Raw genomic sequence first — 15,290 nt, 5'->3', positions numbered from 1 at the left:
TTCTCCTGTATCTAAGAGAGATTCTTTCTGAGTAATAATGGCATTGGTAGCTCATCTTGACCTTGAGTTGCACCATATGGATGTAAAAACGACTTTCCTTAATAGTCATCTAGAGGAAGAGGTTTACATAAAACAACCTAAAGGATTCTCCTCTAGTGATAGTGAGCACTTAGTCTGCAAGCATAATAAATCCATCTATGGATTGAAACAAGCCTTCTACCAATGGTATTTAAAATTTCATGAGGTCATCACTTCACTTGGTTTTGAAGAAAACATCATGGATCAATGTATATACCAAAAGGTCAGTAGGAGTAAGATTTGTTTTCTTGTGTTATACGTGGATGATATTTTGCTTGCAACTAATGACAAGGATTTGCTATATGAGGTGAAACAATTTCTCTAGAAGAACTTTGATATGAAGGATATGGGAGAGACATCTTATGTCATTGGTATTAAGATCCATGGGGAAAGGTCTCAAGACATTTTGGGTTTGTCTCAAGAGACCTATATTAACAAAGTTTTAGAGAGCTTTAACATGAAATATTGTTTACCAAGTGTAGCTCCCATTGTGAATGGTGACAAACTCGATTCGAGTCAGTGCCTGAAAAATGATTTTGAGCAGGAACACATGAAGAATATTCCATATAATTTAATTGTTAGAAGGCTTAAATATGCTCAGGTTTGCACCAGACCTGACATTGCATATGCTATTGGAGTTTTGGGAAGATACCAGAGTAATCCAAGTATTGACCACTGGAAAGCTACAAAGAAAGTGATGAGATATCTTCAAGGAACAAAGGATTACATGCTCATGTACAGCCAAACTGATTGCCCATAGGTGATTGGCTACTCAAATTCAGACTATGTGGGCTGCATTGATTCACAAAAATTAACATCTGGTTATATTTTTATGCTAGCTAGTAGAGTTGTATCTTGGAGAAGTGTCAAGCAAACCTTGACCACTTCCACTATGGAGGCTAAGTTCATTTCCTATTTTGAGGCTACCTTTCATGGTGTATGGTTAAAGAGTTTCGTGTCTGGACTTAGGGTTGTGGACTCTATTTCTAGGCTATTATATTGAAGTTGTACTATGACACCTCTGCTACAATATTCATGGCTAAAAACAACAAAAGTGGAAGTCAAAGTAAGCACACCAACATCAAGTACTTAGCCATAAGAGAACGTGTTAAAGAAAAGAAAGTGGTGAACACATTAGCATTGAGTTGATGATTGTTGATCCTTTGACTAAAGACATGCCACCAAAGAATTATAAGGATCATGTAATACAAATGGGACTGGGTTCCATGATGTGATTTCATTGTAGTACAGTTGTTATTTTTGAAACTCTTATTTAGTTTGATATTTTCTCATATGATTTTGTGCATATATTCATTTATTTATTTTGAGAAATGTCATTAAGTTTAGATTTGGAATAAATATATGGTTTATTCATAAAGTTGAGAGCTAGCATTTAGAAGCTTGATATATTATGGTACATGGAAGATAATACTTGCTATTAGAGGATCTATCGTCATGACTCATATATTTTGTTTCTTGTTATGACTAATGTTGGGTTAAATGAACCAAGTGGAAGAATGTTGGAATTTTCAATTCTTTTTGCACGTTTTGTTTTTTTTGTTTTTCAGTTGTTATTTCTATGGGAAGTGGGTTCTTGTATATAACCCATTTTTTGTCCACATTCTATCCACATTCAGGAACAACCCATGATCTTTTCCATCTCTTCAGATAAAATACATCATCAAGTTTGAGTGAATGAAGGTATGAAAAACTAAAATTGTGAAGACTGAAGAAGGTCAATAGCAATGGCTAGAGATAAGTACCTCAGAAAATTATTTTTCTTCTCTACTTCCGTTGTTTGATCTCAATGTGTTGTTTATGGTTGTTAACGTGTTTAGACCATGATATTTAAATATTTTACAATATATACATAGCTTTTACGTTTTTATATTAATTTGACTTAAAAATTGGAAAATATGTGCTCTTAATACGTGAATCCAAAGTCCAAACACATGGTTCATCTACACATCATGAATGGTGAATTTGAATTCTTACAAATGAAGGAATGTAAATCTAACGACATTGACTGTTTCACAAGAGCCTTGTTGATTATTAATGAACTAAAGTAATGCTGTTAAAATTTTGACCATGTGCATGGCGTCGAGAAAATTATATTTGTTTGGTAGATTCAAAATTTTATTTTATTTAATAGTATAGTCCTACATGTCTATTTATAGTAAAAGATTTTAAAGACTCAACTTGGAGATCCATGATCATGACCATTGGTGAGTTTGAAAGATCTTTAAAATCTTGTGAAGAAATTGAAGAAAATTAAGCAACACAAACCCAAGTCCAAGTTCTTTGATAGTTGGCTAAGAGCAATAGCGTATTATTAGTTCACAAGGAAGAGATCATTTTTTTTCTTTTTAATGTGCAAAGAAATTACAAATCGTATTTCACGAATACTAGAGGTACTCTCATATATATATATATATATATATATATATATATATATATATATACACACACACACAATAAGTACAGTTTACACCGATCAACCATAGCTAACAAAGTTGTTTCGAGCAAAATGTAAGGGCCGGGGCTAAACACGCATTAATTAAAACCAAAATCAAGACCAAGGCGTTACGTTGATGAGGTCCAAGGTACGAAACATACAGTCAAATGGACCAAATTACAAAAGACCGTATTAACATCCAAACCTGCTTTATCTTTTTCCCTTTCTACCAAACTCCAAGTTTGAAAAAAATGTGCATTCTTATCTAATTAAAGTCAGCATTGTTTTGAATCCCCAGCAAGCATACACTCCAACCACGACCTGAAAATTGAAGTTACAAGTAAAAATAAATTAATAGTGGACTATTGGTCAGCTTCACATAAATCACAGAGATTGATTGGCCATGAGAAGTGAGCATGCATGTTTCTCCTTCATAGATTTTGCTTAGTGACACTCAATCAAATAATGGCCCCCAATGCAAGCAAAGTTATCAAATCGAGATTTGAATCCCCAATCGTTGAGCATATTTTTTAATCATATGAATCATACTTTTTACTTCTTCTAAATTTATGTATAACTAAAAATAACTAATTTTACACTAATTAAAAAATTAATTGACATCATTTAATTTTCATAATCTCAAATAAAAATAAATTTATTTCTAAAATGTCCTTCATTTGAACTTATATTATGAATAAAAATGAGTCAATCAAAATAAAATAAAAATTAAATAAAAGATATTTTATGAATGATAGTATTAAATAAGACAAAAATTAATTAAATTTATTTATATTTAAGTTCAAATACAAAACCACTTTTTTGCTTATGTATGAATTTTGAAGAAATACTTCTTTTCGTTCTCTTTTATAAAATAAAAAAAATATTTTTCTCATATATAAGAAAATTTTAATTACTTTTATCTTATTTAATAAAATTATGCTTAAAATATTCTTCATTTAATAAAAGATTTATGTTTAATATCAAGTTTTAATGAAGGATGGATTAGAAAAGAAATGTTTGTCTTTTAATTGGAAATGACATAATTTAATAAAGTTAAATCATTTTCTTAATAAACACAAAATCAGTTTTGTTTTCTTTTGCTTATAAAAGAGAATGGAGGGAGTATCAAATTATAAAATTGAGAGACAACGAAAAATTACTTGTAATATATTATAGTATTCAATATATTCCTTTCATTCTATTATAATTGTTGTATAAGAAAAAAATTATTCTAAAATTATTATTGTTTTAGTTTTTTTAATGTAACATTAATTACTTTTTTCACTTATATCCCTTATAATATTAATGATGAACTACAAAATCTATAAATGAATTAATAATTATATAAAATTAATTTTGAAAAATTACTATTTGTTTTCATCAATTTATTACTTTTCTTAGTCTATATCTAAAATAACCTAAGACAGGATTTAATTTTTTTTTCATTTGTTATCCTTATTAAATATCCTAAGTATTTGAGCTTTTATTGATAATGGTGTATAATATTCTTGAACGTTAATATTTTTACATCACCTAAAACAAATTAATGATTATTAATAAGAATATAATTAATATATTAGTAATATTTTTTAAAAAAATCAATAAAATTAATTGAACTAATTACTTATATTGTTCCGTGTGATTAATGTCTAAAGTGTCATGTAACAAGGGTTAGAGGGAGTAAAATAAAATAGTTAGTTATATTTGAGTTTGTAAAGCCTTTATCTCATAATAATGAAAATGAAGCAATTAAATAGTTAAATAGAGTACATTCATTGAGTGAGTAACAAATAAAATAGTGTAATGATCAAATAACATAAGTTCATAAGTGTTTCTTTAATTCCTTTTTATTTAAAAATTTAAGCTTATATGACTTATCAAAAAAAAAAAAATTATCGATGATAGAAATTGTACAGATTCATTCATAATAGTGGCAGGATGTTGTTTTGATCTATTGCCTTATACATATTAGTGGTTTTATGAGGTGGTCTTCGATAAGGGATAGAGGGATTTATTCCTAGATGCTTAGAAGATTTTTTTCAATTGTTTTAGGCTATACAGGTTGTATCTGAAACTCACTTTGTAAGATTTTGTAATGTGGTGCTTACCATTTCAGGCACAGCTTATGCTTGTTTTGGTTTTTTAATTTTTTTTTTGCCCTTTAAAAAAAAAAAAGCAGATTCATTCATGCATTGTAAAATATTAAATCATTTAAGATTCATCTTATGATACAAATCGGTAAGTAACCAAATTGTATTGAATCATAAAATTCGAATTGTGAATAATAAGATTTTTATAACTATGCTCCCAAATAAAAAGCCACAACAATTGAATTTCAAATCTCCTTGAACAATGCATCTCCAACAATCTGATTTGGCTATTTAATCAAATAAAACTAACGTAGAACAAAATTATATGTAGTTATAATGTATATAGACCTTAGCTCCATCTCCTATCATCATATCCTTACCAAATTTCAGTTTTGCAAAATTCGAAGTATTTTTAAGTTCAACAACCAAATCCCCCCCGCCCCACCCTCCCACTGCCTGTTGCCACATCATCCAATCAATCTCTACCCAAGGTCTAAAGTTATCAACAAAAGCATTATGATTTTCAGACAACTATAATAGAATCTATCAAATTTTCTGCTGAGCTTAACATTTCCAACCCAAAAAACCTTTCAAAATGAAGACCCTTCTTCCACCACCAATTTGCTTTCTCAGTCTGATCAATTAAATTAACCATCCAATCGGATCATTTATTGATAGAGGATCATTCAAGAAGGAAGAATTTGACTTATGTGAGCTCAACATAGATGGACCAAAAAAGATTTCAAGAATAGCTAGACAAGAGACTAAATTCTCTCATGGAGGGAGGAAAGAGAAGAAGTGAAGTTCATTTATTTTAGCCAACTTTTAGAATAAGATTTATTTTCATTTTTACTTATATTTTTTGACCTATTTTTGGACTATTAATGGATTGCTATCTTTTTATTGTTATTTTTAAGTCTTTTAATTATTAGATTAGATATTGGGTCTTGGGCCTAATTTAGGGTTATTAGTATGAGTTATAAATATACTTTTTCAACATTTTGTTGACAATTTTTGATGAAATTTTCATACACAGTCAAAAGAGTGTCTCTCTTGGTTCTTGTGTAAAACCTTAGGTTCTTATAAAAAAATTTTATTCTTTATGGAGAATCATCATCAACTTATCAATCTTCCAATATTATGGCGTTGTTCTTTCCATCTTCTTCTCTAATTCCGTTTTTTTTTCCTTTTATTTTTTCCAATTTCATAAAGCCCCCAATTGGTTCCCCAGTTTATTGATGCTAACAGGTCTTATCTATCCTCTGTGTTTTTTGTTGTTTCATACTCTATATTATTATTTTATCTTCCTTTGTTTTACTTCTTAGAGTATATCTTCCTTTTCTGAACTATATCTAGTATTAATATATTTTTTTGTTCTTTTTTTTATTTTATAAATATAGTATTAAAATCCGTGAAAAAAAAGGAAAGAAATCTAGTTTTCAGATTTGGAGGCAAAATTCTATTACAGTCTAGATTTGGATTTTCCCAATCACATATTTGTATTCAAATCTGAATTGTGAGCCAAAAAAAAGTGCAAAGATAAAAAAAAGGAAGCAAAAAACACGCAAAAAAATGCAAAAAAAAAAATCTACATTCGTAGTCTTTCTTGTTTTTACATACTTCTATTTAAAAAAAAAAATGTGTCTTTTTGGTTATTTACATCTAGTATAGTTCAATTTTTGGACAATCCTTTTCTTCATTCTGGACTCTTTTAGTTTGTCTTCCTTGGCATTCTTTTTGAGTATTCATTTCATTATTTTTGCTTGTCATTAAGATTCCTTAGTTTTGTCTTAGAGTATTTCTTTTCTTGGCTTCTTGAGTTGAGTTTTGATTTGTGACATATTTCACATTGAATACTTCTTGATTTTAAGCTTGAAGGTTCTGCATAAGAACTAAAAAGAAGCAAGAGTGGTAAAAGGCAAGAGTGCATATTATAAAAGAAAAAGCCTTGAAAGAGTGATACACGAGTGAACTTTAGTGAAACACTAAGTTGAGTGGTGAGATCCTATTCTATTTTTTACTTGCACTAACTTTTCTTGTAGGTATGACTTCTACAAGTGGAGATGCTACACCACCATCTCCAAAAATTGCAAGGCTCATGGCAGAGATGATTAAACTTGGTGATCAAATGAGAAAAATGAGTTATGATAATGAACAAAGGATGGACAGAATGAGAAAGGAGAATGAGGAGAGTTTGGGAATAATACATAGGAGTAGTGAAGCTTTAAGTGTGAGGATTGAAAATATAGAGTGAAGAAGAGAGGTAAGATTATTTAATTCTTCTCATGGAGAAGATGGGGGATATGAAGAAAATGAGGGAGGATGGAGGAATGAGAGGTATAAGGAGAGAAGAAATCATAGAAGATATGGAGGTAGACAAAGAGATGAAGAGATTGAGGAAGTGAAGGTGAAGATACCTACTTTTAAAGGGACTTGTGATCCAGAAGTGTATCTTGAGTGGGAGATAAAGTTTGAGCAAGTCTTTGCTTGCTACAACTACAATGAAGAAAAAAAAGATCAAATTGGCCTCCCTGGAGTTTGAGGTGTTGGATCGAGTGGCCTCAGAATAATTAAGAAGGGGGGTTGAATTAATTATCCCTAAACCTTTACTAATTAAAAATTTACTCTTCTAAGGCTTTTACTTAATTGTTAAGAGAATGAGGAGTAGAAGAGAAACTTAACAGAAAGTAAAAGCGGAAATTAAATGCACAACGGAAAGTAAAAGAGTAGGGAAGAAGGAAACAAACACACAAGAGTTTTTATACTGGTTCGGCAACAACTCGTGCCTACATCCAGTCCCCAAGCAACCTACGATCCTTGAGATTTCTTTCAACCTTGTTCTCTTTGAACCTAGTGTATGTATCCTCCACTAGAACTGATCCACAAGAGATGTGCCCTCTCTTGTTCTCGGTCAAACCCAAGTAGATGTACCCTTTACTTGTACCACAAAGGATGTACCCTCCAATGTGTTAAGACAAAGATCTCAGGCTGTTAAACCTTTGATACTTTGTGAATGGGGATACAAAAGAATTCACAGGCAGTTAATCCTTCGAACACTTTTGTATTAGGGAAAGGGAAGAATCAAAAGAATTCTCAGACTGTGTCGTTTTGAATTCTTTGACAAGGGAGAAGGGAGACACAAAAGAATTCGGGCGGTTAGTCCTTCGTTCTTTTGGAAAAGGGAGAAGAGAGACACAAAAAGAATTCAGACGGTTAGTCCTTGGCGAATTCTTTTTGGCAAAGGGAGAAGAGAATGAAAAGATGAATAGCACAAGTTTTCAAGGTTTAGAAAACCAGAAAACTTTAGAAAGTTTTTGGTACAAAGAAGAAGAAGAAGTTCAAAGAGATCCAAGGCTTGTAAAGGATTGATTGGAAAAGTAAAAGTGTGAAAGAATGATTTTTTTTTAAATGCAAAACAAAGTCTTGCTTTTATAGACTCTTCATGTCTGGTCAAGAAGACCATTTAGAAGAGTTATAACTTTTAGAAAAACTTAAAACCAATTTGAAAAAGTCAAAAACCTTTTGAAGAGTTACATCTTTTGATTTATTCAGAAACACTCACTGGTAATCGATTACCAAATTAGTGTAATCGATTACACAAAGCTTTTGTGTGAAAGGATGTGACTCTTCACATTTGAATTTGAATTTCAACGTTCAAAGGCACTGGTAATCGATTACCAAAACATTGTAATCGATTACAACTTTTTGAAAATAATTGGAACGTTGTAAATTCAATTTGAAAACTTTTTCAAAACAATTTTGCTACTGGTAATCGATTACAACAATCTGGTAATCGATTACCAAAGAGTAAAAACTCTTTGGTAAAGGGTTTTGTCAAAAACTCATGTGCTATTCAAAGTTTTAAAAAACTTTTTAATACTTATCTTGATTGAGTCTTCTCTTCATTCTTGAATCTTGAGTCTTGAATCTTGATCTTGATTCCTGAGATCTTGAACCTTGAATCTTGATTCTTGTCTCTAGACTTTCTTCTTGAGTCTTGAATTCTTCTTGATTCTTATCTTGAACTCTTGAATTATTCTTGATTGATCTTTGAGCTTTTTGTCATCACCTTTGACATCATCTTTTGTTATCATCATTGTTATCATCAAAACACCTTTGAATCACCTTTGATTCACCATGAAGCTTTGCTTCTACATGAGGGATATGCCTTAGTATGGTGGAATCAAGTGAGGAGTGATGTTGAGAGGATGAGAAGGTCGTTGATTAATACTTGGCAAGACATGAAGAGAGTTTTGAGAGAGAGATTTTTGTCTTCCTATTATGGGAGAGACCTTCACAACAAGCTCCAAAAACTAATTCAAGGAAATAGGAGTGTGGATGAGTATTACAAAGAGATGGAGATTTCCTTGATTAGGGCTCAAATTGAGGAGTCTCAAGAGGCCACAATGGCAAGGTTTTTGCATGGTCTTAATAGGGAGATCCAAGACATTATAAAGTTGCACCACTATGCCTCTTTGGAGGATCTCATTCATCAAGCTATCAAGGTGGAACAACAATTAAAGAGGAAGCAAACATACAAGAAGTCCACCTATGGCTCTTCAACTTGGAAAAATAAGGAGACATTCAAGAATGAGGGAGGATCTTCATTCAAATCTCATAAAAAAGGTTCTACCCTTGGTAAAAATAATTCTAACCCTACTCCCACTTCTTCAAAGGCGAGTTCTATTAAATGTTTTAAGTGTTTGGGAAAGGGTCATATTGCCTCCCAATGTCCTAACAAAAGGACTATGGTTATGCTGAGTAATAGGGATATCACTAGTGCATCTTCTTCTAGCTCTTCTAGTGAGAGTGAAAGTGAATGTGATGTACAGTCCTTGGAAGGTGATCTTTTGACGGTTAGGAGGTTAATGGGTAGTGTGTGTAAGGATAGAGATGAAACTCAAAGGGAAAACATTTTTCACACTAGGTGCATGGTCATGGGGAAAATATGCTCTTTGATTATTGATGGGAGTAGTTGCACTAATGTAGCTAGCCAAAAATTGATTTAAAAGCTTGCTTTGAAATGTTCCCTTCACCCTAGGCCTTACAAGCTATAATGGTTAAGTGAGAATGTGGAGCTAGTTGTAGATAGAAAAGTTTTGATATGCTTCTCCGTTGGAAAATATGTTGATGAGATACTGTTTGATGTAGTCCCTATGGAGTCTAGCCATCTCTTACTTGGAAGGTCTTGGCAATATGATAGGGATGTTGTCCACAATGGTGTCACAAACAAATTTTCATTTGTACATAAAGGGCAAAAAGGTTACCCTTAAACCTTTGTCTCCACATGAGGTTTGTGAGGATCAAATAAAAATAAGAGTGAAAAGAGAACAAGAGAGAAAAGAAGAACAAAAACAAAATTGATGAAAAGAGAGAGAAACACGAAAGGAGAGAAAAGAAAGAAAAGAATGGAGATAAAAAAAAAGTGAAACTGAAAAAAAAAAAAGATGAAAATCAAGAGGGAAAAATACAGAGCTTGTTCATGAGAGAAAAAGAGGTGAAGAAAGCGTTGCTAGCTAGGAAACCTATGTATTTACTAATGCCTCATTATTATAGTTTGTCTTCTATTGCTAGTTCTTTTCCTCTAGGTGTGGAAGAATTACTAAAGAAATTTGGGAGCGTCTTCCCCAAAGACCCCCCCCTCCCTCTCATGGGTTGCCTTTTTTGAGAGGGATAAAGCACCAAATTGATCTCATGTCGGGAGTTTCCATACCAAATAAGCCAACATATAGAAGCAATTCAGAATAGACAAAAGAGATCCAAAGGCAAGTGGAAAGCTTGATGGAAAAAGGATGGGTTAGAGAAAGATTGAGTCCATGTGTTATGCCCATCGTTCTGGTAAATCGAACTCTATCTCAACTTTTAAGGTGCTTGGTAGGTAATAATTTGAAAGCTTGGAAGCAATGTCTACCCCATGCTGAATTTTCTTATAATAGGGTAGTATGCTCTATTACTTCTTATTCTCCTTTTGAGGTAGTTTATGGTTCTAGTCCATTGTCCCCTCTTAATTTGTTACCTTTGCCTAACGCTTATGCTATGATGAATAGGGATGAGCTTTCTAAAGCCAATTTTGTTAAGAGTTTGCATGAGAAGGTGAAAGCACAAATTGAGAAAAAGGTTGAACAATATGCTAGATATTCCAATAATGAGAGAAAGAGAATGGTTATCAAACCGAGTGATTGAGTTTGGATTCACTTGAGAAAGAATAGGTTTACTTCCAAAAGGAAATCTAAACTTCAAGAAAGGGGATATGGTCCTTTTCAAGTTTTAAAGCGCATCAACTATAATGCATATAAAATTGCTTTACCACTAGACTATGATGTGAGCAACACTTTAAATGTTACTGACTTGACTATGTGTGATGTAGGTACCTTTGACGTCAATTCGAGGGTATGATAGAGAATTATCCAAGGAGGAAAAGTTTGACTTAGGTGGGCTCAACATGGATGGACCAATCACTTGAACAAGGAGTAAAATATTTCAAGAAAAGTTTGACAAGACACTAAATTCTCTTATGGAGGAAAAAGAAAAAGAAATGAAGTTCATTTATTTTAGTCAACCTTTAGAATAAGATTTATTTTCATTCTTAATTATATTTTTTGGTCTATTTTTGGACTATTAATGGGCTGCTACCTTTTTTATTGTTATTTTTAAGTCTTTTAATTATTAGAGTAGTTATTGGGTCTTAGGCCTCATTTAGGCTTATTAGTAGGAGTTATAAATAGACTCCTTAAACACTAGTTTGTTAACACTTTTTGATGAAATTTTCATTTTCATATTAGACACAATTAAGAGAGTGTCTCTCTTGATTCTTGTGTGAAACCTTAGGTTCTCATCAAAGAGTGTGACGAATCATCTCAACTTATCAATATTTTAAGATTATAGTGTTGTTATTTCCATCTTCTTCTCTAGTTTTTTTTCCTTTTATTTTTCCCAATTTCATAGAGCCCCCAATTGGTTTCCCAGTTTATTGATGCTAAGAATGGGATCCACAAATCAAGATTTCATCATTTCTACCCTCTCAATGCTACAATGATCACTCCAACATATACAAGGAAGGGGTCATAGTTAAGGTCATTGAAGAGGTTCAGGTCATGAAGTAAGTGATAATCATGAAGAAAATATGATAAATCTAATATTCAATCTTACTAAGGGGTACAAGAGGTACCCAACCCTTTTACAATATATATATATATATATAAAACATGCTAGCCATATATCCGAATACATTACAACACAAAAAGCGTGCCTTTCCAAAAGGCTATACATGATACAACCATACATACCCTTCAAGCACATCAAAGGATTAACTAACCATTCAAAAAAAGAAAAGGAAAAACCCTTCATCTTGTTAATTAATCAACAATGACCATGATCTAAATTTTATCAATTCATGAACATACACAATATCGGTTTCCTCATTTTTAAAGACAATTAATGTAGTTTCTATGTAACCAAAGAGACCAATTAAAAGCAAACCAAACAAATCACCAAGCTCTTTTATCATTTTTTTCCAAACAGATTGTAAGTGGTTTCCTTGCTCCACGACCATCACCATTTGTACCCCAATCCATCCATAATATAGTTTCCACACCAAATTAATAAGAAAACCTCACTACTGCAAAAGTGCTATTTAACGACGGTTTTAGACCGTCGTTGTCGCCAGTGTCGTTAAAAGTGAAACATCTTTTACAACGGATAAAAAAAATTGTCGTTAAAAACATGACCTTTTCTAAGTCGATTCTTGAAAGAACCGTCTTAAAAAAATACACTTTCTAAGTCAGTTCTAGGGAGACCCGTCTTAGAAGGTAGACTTTCTAAGACGGTTAATGCATAAAAATCGTCTTAAAAGATATACTTTCTAAGACGGTTCTTAAAAAAACCGACTTAGAAAATTTACCTTCTAAGACGGTTTTTATGTAATAACCGTCTTAAAAGGTCACTTTCAAAATGTAATATAACAATATTATGGGGGATTTTCTGGCAGCAAAAAGTTTTTGTCAATTTTATATATTTTGAAAAGCCGAATTATGTCCAGTCAATTATATTTCAAGCAATTAATGCATCTAATTGGAAACTAATGGCTAAAATATTATTAAAGCAAACACAACACTTTATTCTAATATACCAACACAAAAATAATACTCCAGATCGAATCGGATCAGAAACGTAGTTTTGAAACTTGCAAACGGACACTCAAACATGAACAACTAATTTTACACTATACATGAGAAATTACGTCCACAACGTGTGTTAAGCTTCAAATTTGTATATGTGTATAACAGGTTTCAAAAATTATATTTTTACTTCTTTAAAAAAAAAGATGAAATTTAGGTATCACAATAAAAAGAAAAATAATCAAATAAGAGATAGATAATGAGAGTTTTTATGCATGCAAGAGTGCAAGACAGCATATGCACTGTAATTTGGCGGATTGATTATAGCTTGTACTCTTTGAACTTCATTAATAAATTATTATTTGCCTTTAGAAAAAATAACAAAAATAATCTAAAATGACTCTAAACTATTAAGAACAACATAAAAAAAAACACTAAAATCTTACCGTACATTCTAACATATTACTTAAAAATGATCAAATAAGTACTAATTTTGAGAGAATTAAAGTCTTTTTAAAAAATGATGTATTTTCACACTATCATCAATAATCAATATTAACAACAACAACAACAACAACAACAACAACGCCTTATCCCACTAGGTGGGGTCGGCTACATGGATCAACTTCCGCCATAATGTTCTATCAAGTACCATACTTCTATCCAAATCATTAAGTTCGAGATCCTTCTTGATAACCTCTCTTATAGTCTTTTTGGGTCTTCCTCTGCCTCGAATTGTTTGCCTTCTCTCCATCTGGTCTACTCTCCTCACTACAGAGTCTACCGGTCTTCTCTCTACATGCCCAAACCACCTAAGTCTATTTTCCACCATCTTCTCTACAATAGGCGCTACTCCAACCCTCTCTCTAATAGCTCCGTTTCTAATTTTATCCTGTCGAGTCTTACCACACATCCACCGCAACATCCTCATCTCCGCTACACCTACTTTAGTCTCATGTTGGCTCTTGACCGCCCAACATTCTGTTCCGTACAAAATCGCTGGTCTTACCGCAGTCCGATAAAACTTTCCCTTTAGCTTGATCGGTACCTTTGCATCACATAACACCCCCGATGCTTTTCTCCATTTCATCCATCCTGCTTGAATGCGATGATTCACGTCCCCTTCAATTTCTCCATCATCATGTATTACAGACCCAAGATATTTAAACCGTGTGACTTGAGGGATAATATGGTCTCCTATTTTCACCTCTGAGTTAGATACCCTCCTACTTTTGTTGAACTTACATTCCATATACTCCGATTTGCTTCTGCTTAGGCGAAAGCCATGTGTTTCTAGAGCTCGTCTCCAAGTTTCCAACCTCTCATTCAACTCCTCCCTCGACTCTCCAAGGAGGACTATGTCATCTGCAAAAAGCATGCATCTCGGCGCTATCTCTTGGATTTGTTCCGTGAGGACATCCAGAATTAAGGTAAAAAGGTAAGGGCTAAGGGTTGACCCTTGATGCAAACCAATTGTGATGGGAAAATCGTCTGACTCTCCACCCTGTGTCCTAACACTAGTCGATACCCTATCATACATATCTTGGATAGCTCGAATATATGCAACCCTAACCCCTTTCTTCTCTAGAGATTTCCACAAAATCTCTCTAGGCACTCTATCATACGCTTTCTCCAAGTCAATAAAAATCAAGTGCAAGTCTTGTTGGTCCATGCGATATTGCTCCATCACCCGCCGTAATAAATAAATCGCTTCCATGGTCGACCTTCCCGGCATGAAACCAAATTGATTCTCAGTAACTTGAGTCTCCTTTCTTAATCTCCGTTCGATCACTCTTTCCCATAATTTCATGGTATGACTCATGAGCTTGATTCTCCTGTAATTTGCGCAATTTTGTATATCCCCCTTGTTCCTATAGATTGGCACTAACGTGCTTCTCCTCCATTCCTCCAGCATGCGTTTTGACCTCATAATTTCATTAAAGAGTTTGGTGAGCCACTCAAGACCTCTATCTCCAAGAGTTTTCCACACTTCAATAGGTATGTTGTCTGGCCCCACCGCCTTACCGTTACTCATTCTTTTCAACGCTTCCTTTACTTCCTGTTTCTGAATCCGACGATAATACTTATAGTTCCGGTCCTCTTCTCTTGTGTCTAGACTGCTAGAGTCATATCCATATCCATCATTAAATAAGTTGTGGAAATACACCTTCCACCTTTCCTTGATATCTTTTTCATGCACTAAGACTTTGCCTTCTTCATCCTTAACACACTTTACGTGATCCAAATCTCTAGTCTTCCTCTCTCTACCCTTAGCAAGCCTATATATAGATCTTTCTCCGTCCCTGGTTCCTAGAGCTTGGTATAGTCCGTCAAAAGCTTGGGCTCTTGCCTCACTCACCGCCTTTTTGGTTTCATTTCTAGCTATCTTATACTTATCCCAAGTTTCAGAATTTCTACACCTAGACCACTCCTTGAAACACTCCTTTTTTACTCTAACTTTGCTCTGAACACTTTCATTCCACCACCACGATTCTTTACCCCTAGGTCCAAAACCTCTAGATTCACCCAACGTCTCTTTAGCCACTTTAA

The sequence above is a fragment of the Glycine max genome, chromosome 19 (genome assembly GCF_000004515.6).
Source record: "Glycine max cultivar Williams 82 chromosome 19, Glycine_max_v4.0, whole genome shotgun sequence".
Classification (NCBI taxonomy): domain Eukaryota; kingdom Viridiplantae; phylum Streptophyta; class Magnoliopsida; order Fabales; family Fabaceae; genus Glycine; species Glycine max.
Note: the sequence above shows the minus strand (reverse complement) of the source record.